At 43.2% G+C, this 19,390-nt stretch overlaps 1 long non-coding RNA gene across 2 annotated transcripts in view; it reads left to right on the top strand.

The window, feature by feature from the left end:
* The first annotated feature begins 722 nt into the window (after positions 1-722).
* The window catches only part of LOC143268909 (uncharacterized), a 171,815-nt gene continuing 153,147 nt past the window's right edge, over positions 723-19,390 (top strand). Inside the window, exons 1-2 of one of the 2 annotated variants that reach the window (XR_013045117.1) lie at positions 723-1,217; positions 13,880-14,491. This is a non-coding gene — a long non-coding RNA (uncharacterized LOC143268909). The remainder of the gene's footprint in view (positions 1,218-13,879; positions 14,492-19,390) is intronic. The other variant, XR_013045118.1, reaches the window with a different exon arrangement.

The following is a 19,390-nucleotide window of genomic DNA, read 5'->3' as shown; positions in this document are numbered from 1 at the left end:
CACAAAGATACACTTGTCTCTGCCTCCTGAGTAGTGGGATTAAGTATGCCACCACACCCAGTAGTGCTTGCTTTTAAGAATTGTCTTTCACTACATTATTAAAAAAAACAAACAAAAAAAAAACAAAAAAACTTTTCTCTTGTTAGTCCTCATAATAGTCATGGCCCAGTAATTGGAAACTGAAGCCCCCCAAAAGCCCTTCCACAGAAAGGCAACTTGATTTACAAATTCATCTAGAGAAAGTGACTTTTGTGTTAAGACTCGAGTGGGAGGCTATACGTCCTAAAATCTATTTTTCTGTACATCATACCTCATTTTGCAGTCAGACATTAACCTTCTGCATGGTGGCAGTGGTTCTCAGCCTGTGGGTCAGTTTTCCTGCACATCAGATATTTACATTATGATTCATCACAGTAGTAAATTATAGTTATGAAGTAACAACAAAAGTAACTTTATGGTGGGGGTCATCACAACAACAAGAACTATATTAAAATTGTATTAAAGGGTTGCAGCATTCAGAAGGTTGAGAGCTACTGTCTGGAGGAGAGTGTGGTGTGTGTTTAGTGTGCTCTTAACATCAGGGAGCGGAACTTGATTTTGATTCTCAGATGTGAATGTCTGAAGTTCCCCGGTTACTCTGGAGAACACCACGTGACTTCTGAGTGACACAGGAGATGATTGAAATGGATACTTTAGAGACCCTCCCTGGGATACTTCCTACTCTTTTAAATTGGTTGGACACAGAAGTGTTAAACTGTGAAGTGGTTTGTTTTGTTTTTTCTGAAGAAGGCCTTCCTAAGGAAATGGAAGACAGCTTAACTGGAAATTAATTAACTTGGGTCCTCTGCAGAGTTGACACTTTGGGCTTATTTTAAAATTTCATCTGTCTGTGGGACAAAGTCTTCCTCCTTGATGGAAAACTCTTCTGTTGCTTTTAGTCTTTCCTCCTACAGCAACACTATCTTCAGAGGGGCAAGGTCCTTAGAGTCAGGAATTATGCAACTTCCTGTGTTTGAGAAAGTGAAACTCAGAAGTTTTAGAGGACAAAGCAGGCAGTAGACAGAGAAGATTCTGACTAGCCTAGCTTCAGAGAAGATTCCAGACCTGTCCAGAGGCCTGCACTCTGTACAGTTTCAACTGTGCTCTTCCCTGAGTCACCACCCATGTTGAGGTGGGCTCTGCAGTGATGCAGCTGCTGTGAACTCATCCCAGCTCCTGTAAGTAACTCCTCACCACACTCGTGCGAGTGACACCGAAGATATCCAGTGGTTCCCAACTTGGAACTTTGTGCTGTTGGAAATTTGGTCTCTCATAGGTTTCCTTTATGCTGTGAGTGTGTGTTTTCATAAGACCCAATTGGTTTGTGTGATCATGTATTGGTTTGATATCAACAGACAGAGTGGAACAGTGTGACAGGCTTTGTCTGCACAGCTGTTGTCTTCCTGGGTGTTTTTGATGCCGGCTTTGTGAAAGACACTGTAGAAATGTGGGGAAGGACGAACTTTACAACCACTGATCAGGCCCCAGTCTGGAGTGGAGGTGCAGGATACAGGGAATCTGAGGAGGTGGGCTTATGTGGTGGTTTGAAGAATGGCCCTCATGTATTTGAATGCTAAGCCATCAGGGAAAGGCATTACTCAGAAGGATTAGGAGGTGTATCCATGTTGGGGTAGGTGTGGCCATGTTGGAAGAAGTGTGTCATTACGGGTGGGTTTTGAGATTTCAAGAGCCCAAGCCAGGCCCAATGTCTCCTTCTCTTTCTGTGCCTTCGGATCCTGATGCAGAACTCTCAGGTACTTCTCCAGCACCATGTCTGCTGCATGCTGCCATACTCCCTGCTATGATAAGAATGAACTAAACCTCTGAAACTGTAAGAAAGCCCCAATCAAATGCTTTCCTTGATAAGAGTTTGCATGGGCCAGGTGGTGGTGGCACACACCTTTAATCCCAGCACACTTATGGCCCCTGGTCTCCCAGACTTTCCCTAACAGCAACATTAGACACAATGTCCTAGAGCTGTTCTGTTTAGCAGACTGCACAAACAGGCAGGAAGTCCTAGTGAGGATGCACACATACACTCTCCTGTGTGCATGTGAGCCTGAAACCTAAAATTAATAATAATTTTTAAAGGTGCTTTTAACAAGTTTGCAATAAAATTACACTAAAAAATGAAAAAGAGATGTTAAAAAAAAAAAAACTCTTTCTCTCCAACCCCACACCCAAAACTTGCCCTGTGAGGTGGACTGCTGCAGGTTTGGGGACCTCCTTTCCTGTCCCCTTCAACACCTTCCTCTTCCCTTCTCCTCTCTGCCTCTTCCACCACCTGTTCTCTTCCTCTCTCACAGTCCCCCACCCACTTTCCCCTTCCTGCCACTCTTAAGGCTTGGGTTTCTCCTTGAATGGCTGGGATCCTTTCTCACTCAGAACACCTCACTGGAAGATTTGCTGGACATGAACATGAGCCCTCCAGAGCAGAGAACAGGCTTTGTGGTTGTGAACTAAAGTCACAAACTTGGCACTTTGCTGGATAGATAGAATACGCGTCAGTTACCTGTAGGAAAAATCCACTTTGAAATGTGATGCAAGGAAACTGTTCTGCTAAAGCAGGAAAAGGGAATTATGAAGGTGATTTAAAGAAAGCATCCTTGATACAATTACTTCCAAATATGCAACAATAAATAATAATAATAATAATAATAACAACAACAACAACAACAATTATAAATGCCAAGTATTTACACACAGGCCTTCAGATTTTAGTAAAGAAAACATTTTTTTAACCTCTTACACGTGTGTCACCATAGTATTGATTAGACAAGTTCTCTAAGAGGCTTGGGGTTCACCAAGTAGGCTAGACAGACTTGCCACTGACCGCAAGGATCCCCTGCCTCTGCCTTCTTAGTACTGACAATAAACGCTCACAGCACCATGTCTGGCTCTATTACAGGAGTTCAGGGATCAAACCCGAGTCCTCATGGTTGTGAGGCAGGCCCTGTACCACTCAGCTGTCTCCCCATGCTTTGGACACACAGGACTTTCAGTAGTCAGCAAACACCAAGGTTTTCTGGAGATAATGTCCATGTGCCCCAGGAATAGCTTGCAGAGACTGGTCCATACTGCAAGAAATAGAAAATCCAGAACTTTAAAGCTGGTAGTGAAATGTGTGTAAAGACTCAGAGATGTGTCAAAGAGAGGTGATATGAAATATGTCCACTTCATTCTATGGAGAAGCATGGATGACTCTTGTTTACCAAGCATGGCAAGAATGCCCAGGGAGAAGGGCACAGGCCTGGGCAGATGCCCAGGGATGAAAACTACCCAAGTCCAGGGTTGTGGTGTTTGAATGAGAATGGCCCCATAGGCTCATATATCTGAATGCTTGGTCATCAGAGAATCCAGTACCTTAGAGGGATTAGGAGTGTGGCCATGATTGAGTAGGTGTGGCCTTATTGGCACAAGTGTGTCATTGGAGGTGTGTTTTGAGGTTTTAAAAAGCCCATGACAAGCCCAGACTCTTCCTCTTCTTGCTGCCTTTGGATCTGGATGTAGAACTCTCAGCTACCTTATCTGACTGTGTATCACCATACTCCCCTCCATGAGGATATTGGACCAAATCTCTGAAAGTGTAAGCAATCCAAAATTAAATGTTTTCTTTTATAAGAGTTGCCATGGTTATGATATCTCTTCACAGCAATAGAACACTGATCAAGACAATGTTTCTCACATACGTTGCTTTTGGTAGAGTGTTTTATCTTAGAAACAGAATGAAACCAGAACAACACATGCCAGATCCCCTGGACATACTGCAGTGCTCCAGGGATGGCTTCCTGGAACTGGACAGGAGATTGCCCACACTACAGGACAAAGGCAATCTAGGGTGGTTAAATCTGGTAAAAGGGTGGTGATCAAAAATTTCAGAGAAGTGCATCTGCCAGAGTGAATATAACAGCAAACATTTTCAGGGGGAGTGTGCAGAGTCCATGTTCCCCCAGTGGGATGCTGGAGCACCCCTGTAGAGAAGCATAGTAAGAATGACCAGGGAGAAGACACCAGCATTGTTGGAAGCTCAGGGATGTTGATGGCTCAAGGCTGGGGTTGGTGTTAGAAAACTATTTCTAACTTGGAACCCCAGAAGGAGGTAAAGAAAATCCCATCAGGTGGAGAGGTCAGGAGGCAGTAACATCAAGGGCAGTGGTTTATTGATGAGGAAGGGGGGCCCACCTTGAAGCCTAACTGCTTAAGGGGGTCATGGCTAACAGAACACAGAAATCCTAAATAGAGATAGCTGGTCAGCCAACCCAGATGTGGCTGGATTTTACTAATTAAAGACAGAGCAGATGATCAAGAAGCTGAGAGCTGCTGTCCCATGAAAACCCCAGACTCCTGTGTGCATTGTTTAAACTGAACCATTTGGGCTAGAGAGGTGGTGCAGTGGTTAAGGACACTTGTTCCTTGCAGAGGATCGAGTTTTGATTCTCTGCAACCACAGATTGTAGCTCACCAGTGCCAGAGTCCACTATAGTCAGCCCTGATTAGCTGAGGTGCTAATCCACAGATTGCTACCTGGCTGAAAAGGAGCTGGAAGGCCCTTTATGGATGAGAAAGTGGGAAAGGTATATGGGCAGGGGAGGGGGCTGAGCAGGCTGGTGGTTGATGAGTCTCATGGGAATTGAAGCTGAGCTTGGTGGTACAGATCTGTAATCCCAGCTCTTGACAGACCTAGGGAGGGGAAGATTGATGAAAATTCTATGGTGTGGGCTCTGGTGTGAAATCCTGCCGCAAAACGAAACAACAGCAAGAATAAAGGGGAGAAAGTGAGAAGTGGGTGGTTGGGGCTGCCTTGTCCCTGGAAGCATCCATTGTGATCTGGTGGGAAAATATGGTGGAGCCATGGGAAAGAAAGTTCAAGGGCAAATTGGTTCAGGAATGGTGGAGGGCTGTGAGGAATCCCCTGGGCAGGCAGTCTTCAGAGCACAGACTGCCTCAAATCCAAGGGAGCTGTCTGAGCTTCTTAGCAGGGTCTGGCACTGTGCCCATCACCTCCAAGCCTCCTGACTTGGTTTAGGTTTCCTGTGGCTGAATGCTGTGGTGTCACCACAGATTCCCCTCTGGCATCTTGCCCTTCCTATTTGTCCCAGTTGGGTAACTTTCTCGCTCCCCTGACCTACCCGCATGGTAGAGGCGGGGCCAGGGACAGTGCCAGTGCTGTGTTTCTGAGACATGGTAGAGGCGGAGTGAGGGACAGTATGGGCGGGGCGAAGGGCGGTGTAGAGGCGGGGCGAGGAACAGTATGGGCGGGGAGTTTCAGAGGCAGGGTAGAGGTGGAGCTATGGACAGTGCTGGCTCCGTGCTTCAGAGGCGGGGTAGAGGCGGGGGTGGGGTGGGGTGGGGTGCCAGGGACAGTGCTGGCGCCCGGTTTCAGAGGGTCCAGGAGCTTCCCCGAGGAGGACTGCTACCCCGTGATTCAACAGCCTGCTCCCCACGTTCCACTCCCCGCGCCCCTCCAGTTAGACCAAGGCGACTCAGCCATGGTCAGTGTGGACTGCAGACAGGTCAGTAGAACCAAGAAGCGCAGACCTTGGTGGAAAGATAGCACTTGGCAGCTGCGTTCTTTGCCATATCCTGAGCAACAGGTTAGTAACAGGAGCAGAGGAGAGAAGCTGTGACAGGACATTGTGGCAGTCAGCTTCAAGGCCTGCCAGTGCGGATTCATCTGTGCGGAGTTAAGATGCTCCGTCCACAGAGTCTCCACTGCTCTGGTTTTTTTTTTTTGTTTTGTTTTGTTTTGTTTTGTTTTGTTTTTTTTGAGCCTCCTTCAGATCTGTTTCCTCTTCCAGTGAGACTTAATCCACCAAGTGGGCTCTGGGGCTGGAACTCAGTTGTCTTGATTTTAGTTAGGATTTTTAATGCAGTGATGAAACACCATGACCAAAGCAACTTGATGAGGAATGGGTCGATTTGACTTTGTATCCCCAGTCACAGTCCACTGAGGGAAGCCAAGGCTGAAACTCTAGCAGGGCAGGAACCCAATAGACGGATGTTGGTAACAATGTTGGATGGTAATCAACTATTAGTCTCTGTCACTCTGCTACAACACCTGATCTTCCATCCATGGCCCTGTTGCTCTGGCAAACGTCCTGGTGGGAAGTAGGTGATGGAACATGGTGACAGGACAGTAAAGAGAGGGGAGCAGCGGGGTCCCCGTTTATCCTCAAGTGCACACCCCAGTGCCATATTTCCTTACACTCCGCCCCACCCCTCGCTGGTTCTCAAACCTCCCTAGAGCACCATTACCAGGAGATAAACTCTTCTGCACCTGGGCCTTTGAGAAATGCTTCAGTTTCAAAGCACAACATATGCTTTGGAAATGTCTTTGGGATGCCTATTTATGGTTTGTTTGTTTGTTTATTGAGACAAAGTTTTCCTGTGTAACCCTGGCTTGTCTGGAACTCACAGAGTTTGCCTCCCTCCTGAGTGCTGAGATTAAAGGTGTGAAGCTCATTGCTTGACCCTCTATTGATATTTGTTCCCTTTACCTCCACCTGTCCAGTTTGATGTTTTCATTTTTGTTGTTATCTGTGAATTTTGTTTTAAGATTTAAATGCCATTACAAAGATAAATATCAAAAGTTTTCCTTTATAGTTTTCAACAGTTTTACAGTGTCATATTTTACACTTAATCTTCAGTCTGTTTTGAGGATGCTTTTGTATGATCTGTACTGTAAGGTTCAGGTTTAGTCTTTTGCATACTGTCTCCCAGTTTTCCCAGCAGTATTTATTGAAGAGATTTTCCTTCCCCATTGCTTACTCCTGGCATCTTTTTTTTTTTTTTTGGTTTTTTTGGTTTTTTGCTGTGTAGCTTTGCGCCTTTCCTGGAGCTCACTTGGTAGCCCAGGCTCGCCTTGAACTCACAGAGATCCGCCTGGCTCTGCCTCCCGAGTGCTGGGATTAAAGGCGTGTGCCACCACCGCCCGGCTCCTGGCATCTTTTTTAAAGGTCTGTGTGAGACTTGCTTCTGGGCTCCCTGTTCTGTTCCATCATTGGTCAGTGTTTGTTTTCTGTCATGTTGTCTTGATTACTGTAGCTTTGGGTGTAGTTTGAAATCTAGAAGTGTGGTATATACTGTTGTGTTCAGTCTCAGAATACTCTGAATGCAGCTGGAGAGATGGCTCAGCCATTAATAACTCTTGTTCTGGCAGAGCACCAGAGTTCAATTCCCAGCACCCATGTGGTGGCTCTCAGCCAACCACAACACCATACTGTACAGACATACATATGCACAAAACACCCTTATACATACAAGAAATTACATAAATATGAACATTCAGAAGTATGTTGACTATGTAGAGGCTTCTTTATTTCTGTATGAAACCCCCTCCCCGACACACACTCCTATGGAGAACACACAGGATTTCAATAGAGATCCCAGAGAGTCCACAGGTCACTTTGATTAGTATGAACATTGTAACGATATTTCTTCCAACCAGTGAAGACAGGGTGTGTCCCCAATTAATTGAGTCTTCTTTGGTTTCTCTGTCTGCAGTTTTCCATCTTCAGATACTTTAGCTCATTAGCTGAGTTTATTTGTAAGGATTTAATTCTTTCTGATGGTACAGACAATGAGGAAGTTCTCTTAATTTAATTGTCAGGTCATATGTTCTTAGTGGATTTAAATTTAATTGATTTTGTTGTTTGCTTTTTTTTTTTTTTATCCTAACAGTTTATACTCCATTTGTTACTCTTAACTTCACTTTGCTGGACTCATCAGGGTTGTCTAAATACACTGTCATGTCATATGCAAGTAGAGACTTCTCAGCCTCTGCACTCCAGTCTAGATGCACTTTATTTCTTCTTCTTGCCTAATTTCTCTAGCTAGGATTTCAAGTGCTATACTGAGTACATGCTGTGAAAGCAGATACCTTCCTGAGTTTAACTTCTCATTGTCAACTATGTATGTGCGTGTGTGTGAGTGTGCGTGTGTGTACAAGGACATTCTTGCCATACTTAGTTTATTGACAGATTTTATCAGAAGGTTATGATAAATAACCTTTTTTTATGTTTGCATTTCTTAAAACATAATTTATTTATTGATTCTTTGGGAATTTCACATCATGCTTTCCAATCCTACTCATTTCTTAGTACCTCCATATCTGCCCTTCACCCTTGTGGCACCCCTCCAAAGAAAATGAAAATAAAATAAAAACGAAAATACTAATTAAAAACAAAAACACAAACAAAACAAACAAAAACCCCACTTCCCTCCTCTGTCTTTCCTGCCTCTCCATCACCTCTTCATCTGTCTTAGTGGCATTGGGAGTAAACACCTTTGTCCAAACGGCTTTATTTGCAAATGTTCATTGTATAAAAAGTTGTTGGTCAGGTTCAAGGACTCTGGCTTCTTGTACACCATCAATACTGGACCCTCACCAAAACTCCTCACCAAAATCTCCCTGAGTCATGGAGATCCTGCGGATATGGTTCATCAGGACTAGTCCCTTCATGCCCTCTGTCAGGTCATAGATGGGGTCGATGTTGGGGTGGACCAACTCAAAGTGCTAGATGTGTGCCTGGGTAGTAGCTCAGTTTGTCAGTCTGGACCACTGGGACTACTTCCCTCAGGCGAAGGTGGAGCCAGCTCTTCTATGCTCATGGTGAGGGGTGAATCCAGCATTTCCAAGTGCAACAGCCACCTCTCCAATGAGGGCCAGGCCACTTCTCCAGTGCCTGGTCTTTGGGACTCTCTCTCCCAAGGCCATGGAGGGGTGGGACCAACTCTCCAGGAGGGGGAGAACCTACTCTCTCAGGGCCAGTGAGAAGCAAGGCCTGCTCAGTATGGCCCTCAGACTTCAACACATGTGGTTTTCATGGACGCCTGTGTTAACACTGGCAATGAACATTATTTATTAAGCAGCACTGTTTACCATGCAAGAGAAGCCACAGGGCACAACAAAGCCCACTATAAGAGTTTATAGGGAAGGGAATAGAGGGGTGTGCATAGGCCTATGGAATGACCATGCAGGAATAGAGGGGAGGACTAGGTGGAACCGGCTTTTATAGGTTCCCCCTGCACATGTGCATATGAACTTATGTAGCTATGCCCTGCATACACATAGATTGAGTAAACGCGCTGTGCACAAATTACATGATTATGCAGTGCATGCATTACATAGGATGTAAGGCCCTGGGATGACTAAGGGTCTTGCCTAGCTCCTGGACAGTGCATGTGCGGTCATGTAGTTGAGGGAGTGGCTAGGAATTCTAACAAAGGACATCAACAGAGACCTCAGATGCAGCAGGACCAAGAACCCAGATGTGGCCCTCAGCAGCAGCTTGGGCCTGGATATCACCACGGTTCCAAATAGTAATGCAAGCCACTCTGATCTTTATGGGCCCAGCAAAAGAGTGGTCCCCAGACTTCAACATGGCCCCAGTCCCAGGTAGAGGACCAGACACCAGATATTACATAGATCTTGATTGTAACAGGAGACATAGACATCAACACAGACCCTGGTTGCAGTAGGACCATGGATTTAGACATGGCTCTTGGCTGGAGCTTGGACACAGATGTCAACATGACCTTTCTTAGCAGCACAGGCCACTCAGGTCTATATGGCCCTGGTGGCAGCATGACCCTCAAACACCAACATGGCCCGAGGTAGTGGTCCAGACCCCAGACATCTGCACAACCTTTGCTGGTAACATATCCATGGACATCCACACAGACTCCAGCTTATCAGGGCAACATCCTGGGCCTAAATGCCACAATGGACCCAGGTGTCAAGCAGACCACCCACATCGGCCCATTCATTACCACTTTACCTCTTCAGATCTGTTCCACACAGTACATGAACAGTTCTGCCTCTCTCTCTCTCTCTCTCTCTCTCTCTCTCTCTCTCTCTCTCTCTCTCTCTCTCTCTCTCTCTCCCTCTCTCTCTCTCTCTCTCTCTCCCTGCCTCCCTCCCATCTCCCCACTATATATTCGTTCACCATTATGTCACAGCACCATCTGGAGTCTCATGGTGCCAGGCAGGCCTGTGCTTGTCTTCTACCTACCCAGACCAAGCACCATCTGGTGGGCCTGTGGGTTTCCTCTACCCTCCTGGGTCTGGTGGTACCAGGCAGGCCCTTGTTGTCTTCTACCCATCCAGGCCAAGTGGCCATATGTTGTGCTTTGACACATTTTTCTGCATTTGTTGGGGGATCATGAAATCTTTCCCCTCATTCTCTTCATTTGATGCACTGCATTTACTGACTTGAATATCATTGAATACTTCTTGTCCATCAATGTCAGAGTGAGGGCAGGGAGCTCTGGGGAAAAGGAACAAGTGTCCTCTCTGAGTTATTTTTCAACCTCACTGGTTTTCTTCTAGTGTGTCTATGTGTTCTATTTTTGCAGATTCTTGTCTTATTTTCTGTCTTTTGCTTTCCAGATGTTGCTTTCCTCTGCATTTATTTTTGGAGTATAAATTAAGATTGTTGACTGGAAGCTTTACTTACTTTTCATGTAAGCATTTATTATTTTACATTTTCTTTAACTATCCTTTCACTTGTGATTGGTGATATTGTGTTCCCCAATATATTCTGCACCCTAATAAACTTATCTGGGGTCAAAGAACAGAACAGCCACTAGACAGACATAGAGGCCAGAAAATGGTGGCACTCACACCTTTAATCCTTGCATTCTAGAGGCAGAGATCCATCTGGATCCTTGTGAGTTCAAAGCCACACTGGAAACAGCCAGGAATGTGACACATGCCTGCAGAAAGGTATATATGGCATGAGGACAAGGAACTAGAGCAGTTCAGCTGAGATCCATTCAGATGAGGACACAGAAGCTTCCAGTTTGAAGGAACAAGATTGGCTGAGAAGTTGGCAAGTTGAAGTTAGCTGTGGCTTGTTCTGTTTTTCTGATCTTTCAGCATTCATCCTAATACCTGTCTCTGGGTTTGTTTTTATTAATAAGACCTTTTAGGATTCATCAACACTTGTGTATGGTAGACTCTTTGCCATAAAATTATTTTTAATGTCTGTCTCTAGTAAATAACATTATACATGATAAAATTAAATCTTCAGACCTTTTGATTTAGCTCAGGAGAAAAGTGCATAGAGTTTTGGTTTTTTAATTTTTATTACTTTATGTGTATGAGTGTTTTATCTAAGTGTATGTATGTGGGCACCATGTACATGCTAGTTGCCCATGGAGGTCAAAAGTCGGTGTCAGACACCCTGGAACTGGAGTTACAGATGATCTTGAGTGCAATGTGGGTGTTTGTTATTGAACGTGTATTGCAGACAAAATTCTAAACAGTCTTAGTAAATAACAAACACAGGGCCAAATACAGAGGTAAAACCCCAAAGAGATCAGAGAGTCATGACCACCTTATCTTACCACCTCACAGCTGTCACTTCTCCTGAGAAAGAGCTTCTTCCTCTGTGACTTGTGTTTTATTGCTTTGCTATTCTGCCTTCTCATTGGCTCTAAGCCCAGACACATGACTTCCTCGTCACTGCCTGTCTCTACAGACCTCCAGGTCTCTATGGTTGGTACTAGGATTAAAGGCTCATGTCACCACACTTGGCTGTGTCCTTGACCACACAGAGAACCTGACTGCCACACGATCCGATTAAGGGCGTGGGCTACCACTGCCTGACTGCTGTCCCTGGCTCGCTATGACCTCTGATCTCCAGGCAAACTTTATTTATTTATTAACATACAAATAAAATCACATTTCAGCACAAGTAAAACATCACCGTAGTGTGTCCTCCAGAAGAGTATCCAGTGTCCTTCATCACTGAGCTATCTCTTCACCCTATCCATAGTTTGTTTATTGTTTACACAACAGATCTCCATATATCATGATTACTTAGGTCATCCAGGAGAAACTTACCAGGGTCAGCTTACAGCACTTTTTGTTTTCAAATTCTAGCAGACTCAAGAGATGAATGCACAGTCTCTGATGCCCATTCATCTTTGAGATTTAGGTTGAACTCCTTGCTGATTTGAAAATTACATCAAGGTAGCTATTCCCATGAGTGATAGGTCTGATTTTTAGTGCCTGACTCAGTACATGATATAGAGAAATGTTTACAATGTATCTTCTGAGCATGTGGAAAGAGGATGTCACACAGCTCATTGCTCTAAGGGGGTGCTGCTCCTTCAGGACTGGCCAACCTGTGTGCCTGTCTGTTCTATGCAATAATAATAATAAATAATAATAATAATAAAATAAATTACCTGTGACAAACGGACAAATAGGCAGACAGTCAGGAGTGCACTGAAACGGATGAGATGAAGTCACCTTTCCTCTTTTGAGTCATGAGGAGAAAGCCTGTCAATCATTGTATGAAACCTGACTCCTTTCCAAGATCTGTCATTTGAAAACTTTCAGAACATATCACAGGCTTCTGTGGGTTGCGCTGTTTAACAATACTCCTAGGCCTCTGTTTGAGACATTTACTTTGTAACGAGGAGGAAAGTAGAAAGAGAATAGGCCTTGTCCTTTCCAGTAGCCCAAAATTTCAATCAATGCCCTTTAGTCATGGCTCATGCTCCCAGAACTGAGTTCTCAGTTTCTGCATGGGGACCACTACTGTCTACCAGTTGGAAATCTGCTTACATTACAGTCTTTAGGTACATGTTGCACAAGTGTCTTTTTTCATATTTACCTTCATCTGAATGGTACAGTATTTTACAGTTGCTTCTCTATCAGAAAAAAAAAAATCTTTCTCTATAGCATAGTGTTCATACAATTGTTTCCTGAGTCTCTCAGTATCAAACCATTCGTTTCAAATACATTTGTCTCTGGACTACAGTCTCTATGCTTTCTTAAACTTTACCTTTTCCACAGTTGTATCGACTGCATCAACACGAATTTCAGATTTGGAAAATGCTCTGAGAGTTTCCACCAATGTGTCTCTGTGGTTACATTATTGTTACCTTAAACTGGAAGGCTCCTGTCACTTTGCTTCTCTGCCTGTTGACACATAGGAAGGAGTGAGTTCTTGTGATGGATCAGGTGAACTTTAACCAGAGTATCAGGCTTCAAAGAATATTCAACCAGAAAGTTTTCAACCATTGCAGACATTTCCTACTCATCTATCTATTGGAAGTCTGTGTTACCAGAACTTTTCCAAGACATCTGCTAAGATTGCTATAGGATTAAAGCTTTCATTGTGTTTTTAACACCTGGTGTTTGTTTTTTCTCATGTTAAAATATTTCCTAGTTTCCTATCAATTTGTTATTTAACACATAGCTATATAGAAGCATGCTGTTCAATACTGAAATGTTTGAGGGTTTCCCACTTGTCTTCCTGTTGTTGATTTCAAATTTCCTGTTGTTATGGTCAGATAGCATAATTTTTATGATGTTTACCCTTTATAATTTTTTAAAATTTATTTGATGTCTCAGAAATGACCCTTCTTGCTGGGCATGGTGATGTATACCTTTAAACCTAGCATTTTTGAGGCAGAGACAGGTGGATCTCTATGGGTTCAAGGCAACAACCTATTATATCCTGATGCTCTTGTGAGTGAATGCAAGCCCACAGAAAAAAACCATCAATATCACAGTTTCATGCCATCCTTGGTCTTACAGTAAATGGCATAAATTCCCAAGATGCCATAAGAATCACTTTTTCTTACTTTGAAGAAGCCATAGTCACTTTTCAGAAGAGTTCACAGAGGCAGCCCCTAAGGATCATGGCAGATCAAATTATAGATGAGGAAGCTAAGGAGCAGCCTGGGGGAAGCACCTAGGGACAAAAATGTGATGTGAATTCAAGTGGCCTCCTGCATATCCAGTTATAGCATCCTACTCTACTTCATAGATCACATTCTCAGTGGGCTTTTTTAAAAATTTTTCTTTTTGTATTTATTTCAGGCCATTCTGCTAATTTGAGTTGGTATAACTTCCAACGGTAATGAAATTGTGAAGGGTAATGAAGAAGAGGCCACTGAATAAATATCAACTATTGTGCAAGGCCAGCCAAATACTCCTGTAGTTCTGGCTTCACTGCTCTTTTTAAAGTGCAGCTTAGTTGCAGCAGAAGACCCCAGTGTTTTGGAGATGCCAGTACCTTGGGATGACCACTAAGAACAGCAGCAGCAATGGAGTCGAGCCAGCTGGGGCCTAGAAGATGAGCTACGTGTACTGCAGAGGGCAAAGTCAGAGAAGTGACCCAATCCCTTTGGAGGACTCTAGAAGATCGTGAGTGCATCCCAGATGTAGGGCAGTTCGAATTTTGTAATTACCTAAGATGTTAGAGATGCCAGAGTTCTGGGATACCTGTCGAGGAGAGCTGCTAACCATGAGTGGCACCAGCCCAAGAGAAAGAAGTGAGTTGCAGTCAACAAAGCTGAACAGCATTGGAGACCTAAAGAGCGTTCTGACATCAGACAAAGAGATGCAGAGTTTGGAGTTTGCCCAGATGGTTTTGGTCTTGCTTTGGTGCAATATTTCCTCACTATGCTCCCTTCCCTACATTTTGAAATGGTAACGTATATCCTATGTCATTATATGTTGGATGTATGTGATCTGTGTTTTGGTTTGACTTTACAGGGGACCATAGTTAAGAGATTATATGAATCTCAGAAGAGACCTTGAACTTTGGACTTTTAACATTGTTGAGACTGTCATAGACGACAGGGACTTTTGAAATTGGACTACATGCTTTTTTGCATTATGATATTGTTAAAGGTTTATGGAGGCCAGGGAGTGGAATGTGGGAGTTTGCGTGTATTTGGCCCCCATAAGCTCATAGAGAGTGGCATTATTAGGAGGTGTAGTGTTGTTGGAGGAAGTGTGTGGTCTTGTTGGAGGAGGCTGGATGACACACACCTTTAATCCAGACCTTGAGGCTGGAGGGCCCACCTTTAATCTGGGCCACACCTCCTGTTGGAGGTGTGTCACTGTGGAGGTGGGCTTTGAGGTCTTTTTCTCAAGCTTCACTCAGTGTGACAGTCAGTCTACTTCCTGTTGCCTGCAACATGCACACTTGGCTTAAGTACCATGCCTGACTGAATGCTGCCATACTCCCCTCCATGATAGACTAAACCTCTGAACTGCAAGCAAGCCACCATAATGAAATGTTTTCTTTTATTAGAGTTGCCATGGTCCTGGTGTCTCTTCACAGCAATAGTAAACCCTAACTAAGACAAGTACAAACTTTAATAGCATTCTTTAACTAAATTAAAAATTATTAGTCAGGATAGCTCTTCTAACTGTGCAGATAAGAACTAAGATTCTGTCAGACTGCTTGTGGACTTTGGGTCTGATTAATTTGGCTGTGTATTTTTTCTCTTTCTTTTTTCTTTCTTTTTTTTTGTAAGACATAGATTCTCTGTAGTACTGGCTGTCATGGAATTAGCTCTATAGACAAGTCTGACCTAAAAACTCAGAGATCTGCCTGCCTCTACCTCCCAGTCCTGTGATTAAAGGCACTGTAATGGTATCTTCAAAAAGCCATTCCATTTTTTTTTAACTAGACCAGCTGTTTCTGGATGGTGGGGACATGGGAAGACCACTGGATTCCATGATTGTGGGCCCAATGTTGCATTTCTCTGGCTGTGAAGTAAGTTCCTTGGTCAGAAGCAATTCTGTGTGGAAAAGCATGATGATGGATAAGGCATTCTGTAAGCCCACAGATGGTCTTTTTGGCAGAAGCATTACATGCTGGAAAGGCAAATTCATATCCAGAATCAGTATCAACCCCACTAAAGACAAAATGTTGCCATTCCATGGAGGCAGTGGTCTAATTTAATCAACTTACCACCAGGTTGCTGGCTGGTCACCCCGGGGAATGCTGCCATATCTGGGACTTGATTTTGGTCTATGTGTTGGCAGATCTGGCACTCAGCAGCATCTTTAGCTATGTCTGCTCAAGTAAGGACACCACATCTGTCACTGCAGTTGAAATCGGAGTCCATTGAGTTTTCTGTAGTCAGCTGTATTAGGGACACCACATCTGGCACTGCAGTTGAAATTGGAGTCACTACCCCAATGAGTTTTCTATAGTCATCTGTCATTCTCCACAATCCATCTGGTTTTTGCACTTGCCAAATAGAGTTAAAGGCAGATGTGATGGGAACCTGTGCCTCTGCCTCTTCCAAGTTCTTGATGGTGGCACTAATTTCTACAATTCCTCCAGGGATGCGATACTGTTTTTGATTCACTATTACCCAAGGGAGAAGCAACTCGAAAGGCTTCCAACCATAATAATCTTCACCACACAGGTCAGGGTACCAATGTGAGAATTCAGTCAACTTCTAAGTATATCTATCCCAGTTATATTTTCTGGCATGGAGAAACAAGCATAGGATGAGTTTGTGGACCACAGGACTGACCATGAGTCAGACGTCAGCCAAAACTCCATTAATCACCTGACCTCCATAATCCCCCACTTTAACTAGAAGGCCACAACATTTCTTGGGATCTCCCAGAATCATCATCAATTCAGAACGAGTATTCAATTGTGTTAGTTAGGATTTCTATTGCCGTGAAGAGACACCATGACCATGGCAACTCTTTGAAAGGAAAACATTTAATTGGGGTGGCTCACTTATAGTTCACTTATAGTCTGTTATCATCATGGTAGGAAGCAAGGCAGCGTGCAAGCAGACATGGTTCTGGAGCTGAGAGTACTATGTCTTGATCAGCAGGCAACAGGAAGTGACCTGAAACATTAGGTGTGGCTTGAGCATATAGGAGACCTCAAAATCAGAAGTACTACTGAACTCTCTCAGAGTTTAATGGGTCATTCTTGTGGGTCTTTGGAAAATAAGAATGCTGACATTCATGTAGATAATAGATGACCAGCTCCAGATGTTTCTGGGGTGGGGGGGGGGGACAAAAAGTTTTACAAAGAATTGGTGTAGGAGCTGTAAGTGTGATATTTTCACTAAGAATCAATGTTTGCTGATCAGGTTTGGGCTGAGGAATCATCTGTGATTAATAAGAGATTAGCACCATGGAGATGAAACCTTCTGTTTTTCACTGGAACAATAGGAAAGTGTTTCCCCAGAGTTGGCACATAGAAATCCGAATCAGTGGTGCCAGGTGCCATCTTGACCTTAGCAGCTGAACTTGGCAACGTGTAAGCTTAATCTCTGTGTTACTGGTTTTGAAGGCATGAAAGATACAAGATTGAGAGCCTGGTCTACATAGGAAGTTCCAGTGCACACAGGGCTATATTGTGAGACCCTGTCGCAAAACAAAGCAAAAAGAAAAACAAAAAACAAAAAATGCCAAACAAGCAAACCAAAAAAACCCAACCATACTACATGAAAGGGACTATTTCTCCAAATCCATAAGGATATTTGTTTTGTAGTGGCCATCTTAATACATACTAAGTGCCTATCTCATGGTTATCTCGAGTTACATTTTCTAGTGCTAATTATTGTTGAATATTTTCATATACTTAATGGTCATTTGCATATCATCTTAAGGAAAATATTGTTCCAAGTCCTTTTTTTAAATGTTTCTGTTGTATCGTTTGCTTTATATTGTTAACTTGAGGTCTCAGGAGATAAAGACATTACTTAATGGCAAAATAATATGTTGAACAGCAATTTATCAGCCATAAGTACCCATTTTTTAATATCAGAGCTTCCAAATGAGGCAAATGTTCATAACTGAAATGAGAAATCCACAGCAACATGTAATTTGAGGAGATTTTACTTCCTTGCTTTCATTATTCTTTATTTAGTTATTTTTGTTTTATAGACAGTTCAAGGATGACTCCTTAGTGCTGAGATTAAAGGTGTGTGCCCCACGCCTGCCTCAATTCCTCACTTTCAATAATGGAAAATACAACCAGATATCAGTAAGGAAACAGGGCTCAACCTCTACCGTAGACCATTCAGAACCCAAGCAATGCACCAAACAATGCAAATATATATTATTTTCTAAGTGTACATAGAATATTTCCCAGGATAGATCTTGCTAAAGTATGCAATGCTTAAATAAAATTCACCCTACTACAATATAAATTTTTTTCTCCAGTGAAAAGGGACTACACCAGAAATTAGTAAACAGAAAGAAAATAGAGAAAGCCACAAGAATATCGAAATTAAACATCATTTAAAAAAAAAACAACCTATCATTTCTGTTACTCGGCAGCTTTATTGGAAGTGCACTGGTTTGTATCAAAATGACAAGCCCATCCAAGAACCTATAGGTATATCATACACAATGAATGGTCCAGTCTATACTGTTTGCTCTCAGGGTCTGTGGAAGAGTTTAACACTAGCTGAGGATTCTAATCTGAGGAATATTCAATGAATCTAAGCACACTGAGTTCTTTAGTCCATTCATTTTATTCTAAGTCAATCCTATCTAAACAGTTCCTTTTCTGTTCTCATACTTAGCTCCTCTCGGTCCCTCCTGGTCTCAGTCCCTTCTGCTCTTCTCTCATTATTCTATCTAGTTCTTTCCATCTCTATCCTCATCTTTGTTCTTCTCCATCCATCCTCCCAGTGCTCTCAGAGAACCAGTATATATAAACATGCAGTAATTCTTTGGCAAATAGTTGGAGCCTGGAAGTTTTCAGGGTGGCAGAGAGAGGTGATAAGGACCCCCACCTAAAGTAATAATTGTTGGCTTCCACTTACAACCCCAAAGGGGAGTGACTAAAGGGGAGTTCTCTGGTAGGGTCAACTAAAGGCTAAGATCAATTTATGTGTTAAAATTATAATCGAGAAAGGGCTAGGTAGAATGGTAGGGGTCAATAAGTCACAAGAAAGTCAACTGTCTTTGGCGCTGCTTTTCCCAATCATCCTGGCTGCAGCTGCTTTCTGATCTGAAGGGGGGACATGCTAGTTGGCTAAGTAACCAATGTCACAGCATGTAGCATTTGGTTAGTAAAAGCACTTTTTGTTTTTGTTTTTGTTTTTTCGAGACAGGGTTTCTCTGTGTAGCTTTGCACCTTTCCTGGAACTCACTTGGTAGCCCAGGCTCGAATTCACAAAGATTCTCCTGCCTCTGCCTCCAGAGTGCTGGGATTAAAGGCATGCACCACCACCACCTGGCTGTAAAAGCACTTTTGCTCAGAGTAATTGATGAGGAGAAAATCTAGGAATAGCGCCTAGCTGAGAAGGAATTAAAACTTAGTTTGCACAGGAAAGAAGCTTGGTACCTATCACCTGCCTGGCCTTGACAGCAATCTCTTTGGGTCAGTTGGAAGTAACTACCTTAACTCAGTAACTAGCAATTGGCTAAAACATCTTCCCAAGAACATGAGTAGTAAATCTCTTAAGTTAGGGTCTTGTATAAATAACTCAGAGTAAAGGTAAGGAGTTGAGGATTTAATTGTTAGTGGTTCTTTTCTCTATCTGTGGGTGAGATGAGCTAATGTTTATCTATGCATAGTTTTGTCCTTGGAAAAAGGTACCTTTG

The sequence above is a fragment of the Peromyscus maniculatus genome, chromosome 16 (genome assembly GCF_049852395.1).
Source record: "Peromyscus maniculatus bairdii isolate BWxNUB_F1_BW_parent chromosome 16, HU_Pman_BW_mat_3.1, whole genome shotgun sequence".
Taxonomy (NCBI): Eukaryota; Metazoa; Chordata; class Mammalia; order Rodentia; family Cricetidae; genus Peromyscus; species Peromyscus maniculatus.
Note: the sequence above shows the minus strand (reverse complement) of the source record. Positions and strands in the feature narration are given on the sequence as shown.